General features: G+C 38.9%; 1 non-coding gene across 4 annotated transcripts in view; it reads right to left on the bottom strand.

The window, feature by feature from the left end:
• The window catches only part of LOC103234806 (uncharacterized), a 33,010-nt gene that overhangs the window by 7,458 nt on the left and 14,184 nt on the right, over positions 1-11,368 (bottom strand). The window contains exon 5 of one of the 4 annotated variants that reach the window (XR_012093147.1): positions 2,630-2,727. The exons of 2 other annotated variants lie outside the window; for them this stretch is intronic. This is a non-coding gene — a transcript (uncharacterized protein). Of the gene's footprint in view, positions 1-2,629; positions 2,728-9,612; positions 9,737-11,368 lie in introns of those variants that run through there. One more of the 4 variants, XR_012093146.1, reaches the window with a different exon arrangement.

Raw genomic sequence — 11,368 nt, 5'->3', positions numbered from 1 at the left:
TACTCGGGAGGCTGAGGCAGGAGAATGGTGTGAACCCAGGAGGCAGAGCTTGCAGTGAGCTGAGATAGTGCCCTGCACACCAGCAGCCTGGTGACAGAGCGAGACTCCCTCTCAAAAAAAAAAAAAAAAAAAAAACCCACTGGCTAGAACAATGAGGAAGTATATTGAATGATATAACATGCTTTCAGAGGGACAGTGGGCTCCAGATATTTTTGATTCATCAGCAAAATTAAATTTTCAGAGGCTCAGTTTCTCTTCCATTTTCCACTCTGCACTCCCCACTGTTGGCTGGCACCATGATGGCTGGCAGGCTTCCAGATATTACAAACAGACATGACAACATACACAGAAAATAATAAGGGAGAGCATCTCCTGTGACAGGAACAGGGAAACATTTCCCATTAGCCAGCAGTGTACATCTGCTTTTAGTTGCTAAAATGGGTTATATGTAATTCCTGAAATAATCATTGGTATTATTTTAAATTAACCATAGACTCTGAAAGGTTTTATTTAAATAAAAAATCAGACTCTTAAGTTTCATTAGCTATTTATATATATGTGAGACATAACAAGTGATCCTTTATTTTAAAAAGTAAAATTACAAATATGTATAAATTTCATAAGACAATTTAAATTAAATGTATATATTAAGACCACCAAACATAATTTCAGCTTTTTAGAGATTAATGTTAATTTTTTTTTTTTTTTTTGAGACGGAGTTTCGCTCTTGTTGCCCAGGCTAGAATGCAATGGCGCAATCTCAGCTCACCACAACCTCCGCCTCACAGGTTCAAGCAATTCTCCTGCCTCAGCCTCCCGAGTAGCTGGGATTACAAGCATGTGCCACCACGCCTGGCTAATTTTGTATTTTTAGTAGAGACGGGTTTCTCCATGTTGATCAGGCTGGTCTCGAACTCCCGACCTCAGGTGATCTGCCCGCCTCGGCCTCCCAAAGTACTGGGATTACAGGTATGAGCCACTGCGCCCAGCCTTAATGTTAATTTTTAAAAGCAGAAATCCTGAAATATAAAGTCTATATTGTTAGAACATTTACTAGGAATTTTTTGTGATGTAGAATATTATCTGATTGTAGATTTAGGGGACAGGGAAAATATGTTTCGTCTAACCTTGTTAAGTATTTTTTCTTCCAGACTCAGAGGAGTCTACGCTTAATTTCTGGAATTCTGTTAGTTAACCTGAAGACTGAGAAGGCCAAGATTTACAATGTGGAAATGAAACCAAGGTGTAATTGGAATTTGGGTGTGAAGGGGGCCAGCCCCTCCAAAACCTGTGGGTGTTTCTCGTCAGGTGGGATGAGAGACTGAGAAAAGCAATAAGGCACAGAGACAAAATATAGAGAAAGAACAGTGGGCCCAGGGGACCGGTGCTCAGCATACGGGAGGACCCGCGTGCCGGCTCTGGTCTCTGAGTTCCCTCAGTATTTATTGATTACTATCTCTACCATCTCGGAGAGGGGGATGTGGCAGGACAACAGGGTAATAGTGAGGAGAGGGTCAGCAGGAAAACATGTGAACAAAGGTCTCTGTGTCATAAATAAGTTTAAGGAAAGGTGCTGTGCCTTGATGTGCACGCGCACAGACATCTCGGTGCAAGAAAGAGCAGTAGTGCTGCCAGCATGTCTCACCTCCAGCCCTAAGGCGATTTTCTCCTATCTCAGTAAATAGAACATACTATTGGATTTTACACTGAGACATTCTATTCCCAGGGATAAGCAGGAGACAGATGCCTTCCTCTTATCTCAACTGCAGAGAGGCCTTCCTCTTTCACTAATCCTCCTCAGCACAGACCCATTACGGGTGTCGGGCTGGGGGACAGTCAGGTCTTTCCCTTCCCATGAGGCCATATCTCAGGCTATCACATGGGGAGAAACCTTGGACAATACCTGGCTTTCCTAGGCAAAGGTCCCTGCGGCCTTCCGCAGTGTATTGTGTCCCTGGGTACTTGAGATTAGAGAATGGTGATGACTTTTACCAAGCATACTGCCTTCAAGCACTTTTTAAACAAAGAACATCCTGCACAGCTCTAAATCCATTAAACCTTGAGTCAACACAGCACATGTCTCTGCAAGTACAGGGTTGGGGCTAGGGTTACAGATTAACAGCATCTCAAGGCAGAAGAATTTCTCTAAGTACAGAACAAAATGGAGTCTCTTAAGTCTACTTCTTTCTACATAGACGCAGTAACAGTCTGATCTCTCTTTCTTTTCCCCACAGGGTGAACATATTTACTCATTTTTTTTTTTTTTTTTTTTTTTTTTTTGAGACGGAGTCTCTCTCTGTCACCTAGGCTGGAGTACAGTGGCGTGATCTCACTGCAACCTCTGCCTCCCGGGTTCAAGCGATTCTCCTGCCTCAGCCTCCCAAGTAGCTGGGACTACAAGTGTGCACCACCGTGCCCAGCTAATTTTTGCATTTTTAGTAGAGACAGGGTTTCGCCATGTAGGCCAGGCTGGTCTTGAATTCCTGGCCTCAAGTGATCCACCTGCCTCCACCTCCCAAAGTGCTGGGATTACAGGTGTGAACCACCACACCCAGCCTCAGTTCATTTTTACAGCACACATACATAGCACTAAATTCAAAAGAAACAAAAATCTTATCTCTCACCTTTTCTGAAGCTATAAAATCATCCATTTCAGAGACGACTACACTTTCCAGCCTCTTCTGTGTTCTTGAGCAGATAGTCCATGTAAATAGCAGAGTACATTGCCTTAGAGTAGACATTCAAGATTTGAAAGTATTCCTTTAATATCTCATAATTCAGTGTTAGTCATATACCAGGGTCATTATGGATTTCATCAATAAAAATTTTGGTTCAATTTATTTTCACTGTACCCAAGTGTTTACTGTGGAGGAAGGGTCTGCAGTGTCCTTGGCCACATTTTAAAAATATGGTTCATTCTGAACTGTTTGCCCAGATCTCTGCCTGGTGCACAAGAGATATTGTGGCCTCCACCACCATCACCACTGGGATTCTCTTCACCTCTCTCCTCTACTGAATTTCTTGTTTTCTACTCATTCATTTTGGTGGAAAACCCCTTCCACTTGCTTTCTTTGAAGAGGTGACTTGGAAGTAATTCACGTGGTTGAAAGGATTTTATTCTACCTTTCAGTTTTTGGTGTCTCCCTATTCTTGGCCAGCAGGTTCCTAGGCATGTTCTTTTCATAGTAGACGGCAGAAACACAAGAGACTGAGCCAAAGCATGTTTAAAGTATCTATATCCATTGTAATCCACCCAAATTCTGTTGACTAGACACATGGCCAAGCCCAACACCAATGGGGCAGGGATAAGCTCTGCCAAGGGCGGAGAGTAAGGGAAGAATTGTGGGCAAATACCCTAAGCTACCAGATTCATACGAACATTACTGGCATCACTGTGAGTCAACACATTCCACTGTGGGGGGCAACTGAGAAACAGTTAATGGTTTCATTGAGAATAGTTTATTCCCATGACTTTAGTCAACTGGAAAATATAAACCTTTACTATAAAAATGTTCCCGGTTGGGCCGGGCGCAGTAGCTCACGCCTGTAATTCCAGCACATTGGGAGGCCGAGGAGGGCGGATCACAAAGGTCAGGAGATGGAGACTTTCCTGGCTAACATGGTGAAACCCCTTCTCTACTAAAAATACAAAACATTAGCTGGGCGTGGTGGTGGGAGCCTGTAGTCCCAGTTACTCGGGAGGCTGAAGCAGGAGAATGGTGTGAACCTGGGAGGCGGTGCTTGCAGTGAGCCGAGATCGCGCCACACTGCACTCCAGCCTGGGCGACAGAGCGAGACTCTGTCTCAAAAAAAGAAAAAAAAAAAGTTCCTGGTTGTTACATGAATATATAAAATTTATATCTATTTTGTACACGTTTAACAATAGCAAAACAGTTGAGTAAATGATTCTATATTAATATTGCTTAAAATGAGTCTTACGGCTTGTAGCAGAATGATTAAAGTCACGAAGTATGTCTGTTCATGAATAATTGTGGGGATAAAAACAGGAAGAAAGGAGAAAATCTGACCATTTTGGTTTGAGTGAGAAGGAGAAAGATTTTAGGAGAACATGTCTTGTCTGTGCGTGTTAGTTTTGGAATTATTTCTACAGCTGCAGACTTCTAGAGAGAATTTACAGTGAATGTTGGGGTGGTCATTCAACAGTGGAAAATCTGTGCGTCACTGCCCCATCTCCATAGTACAGCTTATTAAACTAAAAGCAAAGCAGTGTGCTCAAAGCAAAGCTAATTTTCTGTCTGTGCAAACTTGGGCACGATGCCTATGTATTCTTTCTACATTTCCTCTTGGGATGTTACTAAAAGTTTCCAGTCTGCATCAGGGACTCATATTACAAAAACCATATCTTCAATTTCTGTAATTTGTAGGTTAATGTTTTGGGTGGGGACATTTATCCTGCACACAGTCCTGTGCCAGGACAGAAACAGTCAAAAGTCAAGAACTCTACAATGAGCAGAGATTCAGGATCAACTAGAGGCTTTTTCTAGGGGGAAAATGCCCTCCAGTCTCTGGGGGGCATAAATGGTAAAGGAATCCGACTCTTTTCTAAAAGAAGTGCAGTGATGTGTGTACCAGGGAATAGTGTGCTTTTAAGCTGCAGTTGTGCTTAAAAATTACTTTGCAAAATTGCAAATTGGCATTTAGCAGGAATGGGAATCTATCTTCCTTATAGAGGCTCTCTGAGATGCCTTCTCTCTGTATACACTTCCATTCCTGTATCCAACTGAAAAACAAAATTTTGAAGGGATTTGAAATATCCTTCTTTCTGTCCTTGATCCCTTATTATCTTTACAGAGCAATGGGATGAGGATGAGAGAGTTGGGAGTAACGATGACTCTCTACCCCTGGGATTCAGGAAACAAATAATGGGTGGGTTTAGTGAAATAAGGATAAATAGGTACATAGAGGTGAAATTATTTTTCCACATAATTTCCCATTGCAACAGTGGCTCCAGGCCTTGTGTTCTAGAGAGAATGTCAGTGGGGTTTTTTTTTGGGGGGGGGCACAAACTTAGGGGTTTCAAATTTCATGATGAGATGGAAGCAAGATTAACAAGCTAATTTTATATTGATGCATTATTTCTTTTGTTGTTGTTTAAGTGTCTCTAGTGCTAAGCCCCTCCAAAGGCTTCCAATCACAGTTGGAATCAAATTTAAACTCATCATTAATTCCTACAGGTCATACATGGTCTTGAGTACAGGATTCTGGCATTATTTCTATGACTCCCCTCCCCTCACTGCCTGCCATGGTCTACTATACTCCATCCAGGATGAAGCATTTCTGTTCCTTAAAAAATAGCAAGCTATCTATCACTTGCCGGCCACTCTGTTGGCCACTCCTCGGTTCTTCACAGACTTCTTGTAATTCAGGTCTCTGCCCAAATGCCACCTGATTGAACAGGTCTTTCTTGACCACCCACTTGACTAGCCCCACCCTTCTGTCAGTTACACTCTTTCGGATTATTTAAAAAATTTTCCTCATTGCACCAAACACTAAGTGACATTCTTTTATTTTATGTATTTATTTATTTAATTTTTTGAGATGGAGTCTTGCTCTGTTGCCTGTGTTGGAGTGTAGTCGCACGATCTCAGCTCACTGCAACCTCTGTTTCCTGAGTTCAAGCAGTTTTCCTGCCTTAGCCTCCCGAGTAGCTGAGATTACAAGCATGTGCCACCACGTCCCGCTAATTTTTGTATTTTTAGTAGAAATGGGGTTTCACCGTGTTGGTTAGGCTGGTCTTGAACTCCTGACCTCAAGTGATCACCTACCTTAGCCTCCCAAAGTGCTGGGATTACAGGCTTGAGCTACCGTGCCTGGCCAGGCAGTCTTTGATTTTAAATAATGTGTCAGAGAAAGTGACATTATTTGTCCCCATGCTGATTGTCTACACTCTTAGTTATAAGTTCCACAGGATCAGGGAATATGCTTCTCTTGCTATCATTGTATCTCCAGTATCTAGAGAAATGTATGGCTCAGAGAAGATGCTCAAATGTTTGTTAAAGGAATAAAAGAGAAAATGGATTGATTCATATTTAGACTCTAAATAGAGGTGGAGTACTGCTGCCTCCTTTAGAGAATAAAACTCAAGGCTCTGAATAGTATGAGTTTCTCATATTTAGGGAAGGAAAATATGTGAGGACCAAAGTGGAGTTAAATGCACTGAGGAACCTAATATTTATAAGGATGCAATTTGGAATAATATTACTTCTTGGATTTAATTAACTTCTGGTAATTTGAATGTAGTGTGAAGGAATCAACCCTTATTCTTTGATTCTGGAACTCACGCCACACAAAATAGTACAGTGGTTGAGGGCATTGTCTTAGAGACTAAACCTCCACCACTTACTAGTAGTTTACTTAATGTCTTAATCTCAAGTCACTTAATCTTTAGTATCTATAATAGAGATATAACAATAGTATAACTATGTCATAGCACTGTGGAGGGTATTATATGAGTGAAAACATGTAGCATGGTTAATGCACTGCCTGTAAGTTCTGTATAAAGGCTTCCCACAAACCTCTAGATCTGGCTTGCCAAGACTGTAAGTGGCATCCAAAAGGCATGGGCAAAAGCCCTGAATCCATACCTTTTCTGAAGTCTCATATTAGTTCTAATAATTTATCTGATGATTTTTTGGTGTTTTCTTAGTTTATTATATTATCTAAAAGATTAATTTTATCGTGTTCTTTTTATGTATTTTCTTTCTCTGGCTTTATTTATATATTTTTTTGAGACAGGGTCTTGCTCTGTTGCCCAGGCTGGAGTGCAGTGGTATGATCATAGCTCACTGCAGCCTCAAACTCCTGGGCTCCATTGGTCTTTCCACCTCAGCCTCCCGAGTAGCTGGGACTACAGGCACAGGCCACCATGCCTGACTGGTCTTTAAACTTTTTGTAGAGACAGGGTCTCCCTATGTTGCCTGGACTAGTCTCAAACTCAAGATATCCTCCTGCCTCAGCCTCCCAAAGTGTTGGGATTACATGCATGAGCCGCCATGTCTGGCCCTCTTTTTATTGCTTTAAAGCAGAGGTCCCCAAGACTGTTAGGAAGTGGGCCACACAGCAGGAGGTAAGCAGTAGGAGAGCAAGCAAAGTTCATCTGTAGTTATAGCCACTCCCCATCACTCACATTACTAAGGTCCCCCTTCTGTCAGATCAGTGGAGGCATTTAATTGTCATAGTAGCATGAACCCTATCATGAAATGTGCATGCAAAAGTTCTAGGTTGTGTGTTCTTTATGAAAATCTAATGCCTGATGATCTGTCAGTGTCTCCCATCACCCCCAGATGGGACTGTCTATTTGCAGGAAATCAAGCTCAGGGCTCCCACTGATTCTACATTATGGTGAGTTATATAATTATTTCATTATATATTATAATGCAACAGTAATAGAAATAAAGTGCACAATAAATGTAATGTGCTTGAGTCATCCCAAAACTATCCCTTCCCTGGCCCCAGAGCACGGAAAAATTGTCTTCCAGGAAATCGGTCCCTGGTGCCTTTAAAAAGGTTGGGAACCACTGCTTTAAAGTGTTGGACAGGAGCTCTACTACTAATTTAAAAGAAGCAGTAATGAAGGACATTCTTGCTTTTTTTCCTGGTATGAAGTGAAATGAAATAGATTTCCCCAGTATTAATTTTTGCTAAAGGTTTTCTGACTATAACCTTGAATAACTCTTGTGAATGACAGAATTTCATTCTTTTTATGGCTTAGTACTCCACTGTGTATATATATACCACATTTTATCCATTCATTTGTTGTTGGATACCCAGGTTGATTTCATGTCTTAGCTATTATAAATAGTGTTGCAATAAATATGGGGATGTAGATGTCTCTTGGATATATGGATATCCTGTCCTTTGATAAATGTCTGGGTGTGATTGCTGGACTGTGTGGTTACTTCTCTTCATAGGTTTTTTTGAGGAGCCTTCATACTGTTCTCCATAGTGGCCATACAAGGTTACATTCCAATCGGTCAAAGAAAAATTTCTGTTAGGTATGAAAAAATATTTCTATCATAATAGATGATACACCAGCTGTATTGGGTTAAAAATCTGAATTCCTTGAAATTTTAATGCAAGAGACTGATGTCTCCCTAACTGCTTTGCTCTACTGTATAAAGAGTATACCTATGAAGTATATACATGTAAATATTATGAATCATGACTACTTCATGGAACTGTTAAAAGACATAGAGGCCAGGCGTGGTGGCTGATGCCTGTAATCCCAGCATTTTGGAAGGCTGAGGTGGGTGATCATGAGGTCAGGAGATCGAGGCCATCCTGGCTAACACGGTGAAACCCTGTGTCTACTAAAAATACAAAATATTAGCCAGGTGTGGTGGTGGGCACCTGTAGTCCCAGCTACTTGGGAGGCTGAGGCAGGAGAATGGAATGAACCCGGGAGGTGGAGCTTGCAGTGAGCTGAGATCACACCACTGCACTCTAGCCTGGGTGATAGAGCAAGACTCCATCTCAAAAAACATAACATAACAAAACAAAACAGAGATAGAGAACAATTTATCTTATGTTCTTTCCCAATGCTCACCTGTTTAATGGTGTAAGAGATTTACAAAGATTTCTTGTACTTTGAACTCCAGTTCAAGACTTCCTTTAAGGAAAGTTTCCCAAACATTTAATAATCAAGGAAAAAAAGACAGTGATTTTTTTCTCACCAGTATCACATTGCGTATGAATAAACAAAATCTGAAACTCCAAGGAAAGGAAAAGCTTTTTTTGTGACCTAGTCAAAATAATAGGAACATTCATTGAAATGAAAACTTTTCACAGTATAAGTTCATAAAAATGATTTTATATATTTTTCTAGTATGAATCAATATACAGAGGATTTTAACAGGACTCAAAAGCCTTGTGAAAAGATGCATGCAATGAAGAAATAGGTAATCTTAGTAAAGAAATAGGAACTATAAAAGTACTAAAGGAAAATTCTAGAACTGAAAAATGCAATATCTGAAATTAAACAATTTGATAGATAGGCTTGGCAGCAGAACTGAAATGATAGAAAAAAAAAGAATAAGTGAACTTGAAAATAGAGTAACAGAAGTTGTCCAAGCTGAAGAACAGGAAAAAATTACTGAAGATAAATAACAAAGACAGTGACCTGCGGGACAGTACCAAAAGACTTAATGTATGAGTAGAGTAAATGCAGAAAAAATATTTGAAGATATAATGGCCAAGAATTTCTGGAATTTGGTGAAAGGCACATGTGTACAAGTTTCAGAGGCTCAGAGTATCCCAAGCAGAATTAACACAAAGAAAACCATACCTAGGCACATCATACTCAAACAGCTGAAAACCAAAGGTAATAAGAAAATCTGGAAAGCACCCAGAGAAAAAGGACACATTACATACAGAGAAAAAACAATTCAAATGACTTCTTCTTGCAATCTATGGAGACCTGAAGACCGGAAGTCAGTAATTTTTATATATATGAAACAATATATATCTCTTTACCTTTATAAGTATATATATATGTGTGTGTATTCTTTGTGTGTGTGCGTATACACACATATATATTCATATATCTCCAAAAAACTGCCAACCCAGAATTCTATAGCTAGAAAAAATCCTTAAAAAATAAAGGCATTTCAATAAAAGAAACTATGAAAATTCATCACCAGCAGATATTCACTCCAAGAAATGCTAAGTTAAGTTCCTCAAACTGTAGGGAAATGACACCAGAGAAAAAGTCAGATCTCTGGAAAGAAATAAAGAGCATGGGAAATAGTAAATATATGGGTAAACATAAAAGATGAGGATTTTCATCTTAATTTCTTTAAGCAACCGGATGTAGCACTGTGTGCCTATAGTCCCAGCTACTCCAGAGGTTGAGGCAGGAGGATTGCCTTAGCCCAGGAGTTCAAGGCTATAGTGTGCGATATCACATCTGTGAATAGCCACTGAATTCTAGCCTGGGCAACATAGCAATACCCCATCTCTAAAAATAGAATACAGAAGACTGTTTAAATTTCCAACATGACTTTCCATGGATTACTTATTTAATTGCAAAGAAAAAATTCACCCATACCATGGAAGGAGCTGGTGGTCAATACATGAATCAAGGGATAAAACATAGTTTCACTTGTAGGCCACCTGACATTTTATAATATTAAGTACACAATACTATCTATGAAGTAGTCTTTTAAAAATATTTAATCTGAAACCCAATCAAGCCTCTAATCATAACCTCCAGGTCACAGTAAATATAGAGGACAAAGAAACAAGTTAATCACACCTTCAGAAACAATAAGACAAACACAGGATGTGCAACACTATTTAGGTCAAATCTAAAGTCTTTAAAAAGTCTATGTCACAAAATGATGAAGGGTAGGCTCTTGACTAAAACAGACTTAATAAGTCATAATCATATAAAATATATGAGATTAGTTTAGTTCTTGGCTTGTAAAAAAGCCAGTCTAAAAGCCATTATTTTAAAAATTGAAGAAATCTGCAAATGGAGTAAATATTTTAAGACATTATAGGGTTACTTAATTTTTTGTGACAATAGTTAAGTAGACATTTAGAAGATTAATTTTGATCCTAGCAGTTGTACGTTGCTTTTTAGAGGTGAATGATACCTAAAACATTCGCTCAAAAAACAGGAAAAATTATGTATGTAATATATATATTCATGTGTAATAAGTATGATATATATGTCTATGTATATACATAGATATGAGACATGTATGGGTATATATGTATTTGTGTGTATATATGTGTTAGTATATACATATAAAAAAGAGAGACATCAGATGTACTAAAACTAGGTGAAGGGCAAACAAGCCTTCATTGCACCACTGTAAACAGTTACCTTTCCTCTAAGTATGTAAATCTTAACATTTTCATAAACTTGGGGAAACTTTTCCAAATTAATATCCGTCTTTTGGCTACCTAACTGTTCATTTCTAATTTATTTTAATTGTAGAGGATGTCAAATGTATGTTATCTGTATTACAAAATTTGTGAAAAAATTTCTTTAAACCACTCTCTAATTTTCAACAGCTATACTTTCATTATTCAATAAATACACAGTATTTATTCCAGCATTAATCTTCAGGGGTATGAATTTTGAATTCAAAAATTTCTCATTTAATATATTCTACAGGATTTTGTCCAGAAAAAATTATATGAAGTGATGATAGAACATTTTCAAAATATCACGCTCATAGGTCTTCCTTCTATAAAATTTCTTTTTAGTAATTCTAACAATTATCATAAAAATAATATATTTAGTAAGCAAATACTATGTGCCAGATGCCTTTCCAAGTGTTTATATTCTATATTAACTAGTTTAATCTTCTCTATAGGCTGGACGTGGTGGCTCACACCT

The sequence above is a fragment of the Chlorocebus sabaeus genome, chromosome 6 (assembly GCF_047675955.1).
Source record: "Chlorocebus sabaeus isolate Y175 chromosome 6, mChlSab1.0.hap1, whole genome shotgun sequence".
NCBI lineage: Eukaryota > Metazoa > Chordata > Mammalia > Primates > Cercopithecidae > Chlorocebus > Chlorocebus sabaeus.
This window is presented reverse-complemented; position numbering and strand designations above follow the sequence as displayed.